Genomic DNA, 1238 nt, shown 5'->3' on the forward strand with positions numbered 1-1238 from the left:
GAGAGAGAGGTCATTCAGGAGAAAGCAGCTTATGAGAAACCAAGAAACATCAGCCAAGGATGACAAGGATGGAAAGGGATCCATGATGCAGCAACCACATGTTGCAAAATGACACCCTCTGTGAGATTAACAAGAGTGTGAAGGTTGCCAGAAAGAGAATGGGTAAGTTGGAATGAGGAGCCCGAGGCCCTCGTGGGAAGGAAGGGCACCCCCTCCCCATTCCTTTAACCCTAGTAATTTGCAGGAGTGGAACAAAGTGCCCTAACCAAGTTTTTCCTCATGGTGGGAAAGACACCAAGGGGCCCTGAAGTAATATGACCATGAGGGTAATGAAAGTGGTACAGAACAGAACTAGCTTGATGGAGTCACTGGGCTGATGGTAATAATACTTTGAGTAGTTGAAGCGGTAGATGCTAGACGCTTGGGCTCTCTTACTTCTTCCCTGACTCAGGGAAAAGCTATAACCTGGGAGCTGTCACTCCTGGCCAGGAACTCCCTTGGTAGGCCCTAACGCAAAGACACAAGGAGACCTGGGAAGGTACCAATGGAGGAGGCTACAGGATCAGACAGTTCAGCCACCAACCTAAGCCAGCATCCAAGGTTTTCTTCATGGAGGCTCCTGGGCAAGGAGTCATGGCTTACAGTCAAGGAGGCAGGGAAAGCAGGACTCACCCTTGTCAGTGGGCACCAGGGCTTCCAGGATGCAGAGGGCAAAGCTAGCCAGGAGAAGACTCGATCCCTACTAATCTCAGCATGTGGATGCTTGGGCACCGTGCTAGAGGACACCCCCACACAGCTGTTTCCTGCACCCCAAAGCAAAGTCAGGATACAGGGAACAGGAAGTCGCAGATGATACAGGCCAGTGAAGAAGTGGGATGAAACTAGACCTTGGTGGGAAGAAAGTCCAAAAGCACATGAAGACAGTAAATGGAGGTCAGTCTTTTCATGGAGATAAATCCTTGACCTTGAAAGGAAGGAGAGAAGTGGGGCTTGGGTTAGAAGGATATGTAAGATGGGGGCATTCGTGAGTGTTTATAGGAAAGCCTGAGAAAGCTCACCTCTGTGAAGAGAGGTGGGACAAAGGAAAGGGACGAAGGCCCCTGAAGCAGGTGTTGGGGGATGAGACCCAGAACCCAGCTGGAAAGGAGGGGCCAGGAGAAAAGAAACCTGGAAGAAACCACCTCAAAGCAGACCCTATGACCTCACAAAGCTGGCACACTCATCCCCAGGGTTCCAGA

The 1238-nt window shown here is 50.7% G+C and overlaps 1 protein-coding gene across 1 annotated transcript in view; it reads right to left on the reverse strand.

The window, feature by feature from the left end:
* RP1L1 (RP1 like 1) overlaps positions 1–1158 on the reverse strand; it is a 66261-nt gene extending 65103 nt beyond the window's left edge. Inside the window, exons 1-2 of the mRNA XM_045462102.1 lie at positions 1059–1158; positions 673–964 (exon numbers count right to left, since the gene is read on the reverse strand). The gene's annotated coding sequence lies outside the window, so the exon portion shown is untranslated. The remainder of the gene's footprint in view (positions 1–672; positions 965–1058) is intronic.
* Between the last annotated feature and the right edge of the window lie 80 nt (positions 1159–1238).

The sequence above is a fragment of the Leopardus geoffroyi genome, chromosome B1 (assembly GCF_018350155.1).
Source record: "Leopardus geoffroyi isolate Oge1 chromosome B1, O.geoffroyi_Oge1_pat1.0, whole genome shotgun sequence".
NCBI classification, from domain to species: Eukaryota; Metazoa; Chordata; class Mammalia; order Carnivora; family Felidae; genus Leopardus; species Leopardus geoffroyi.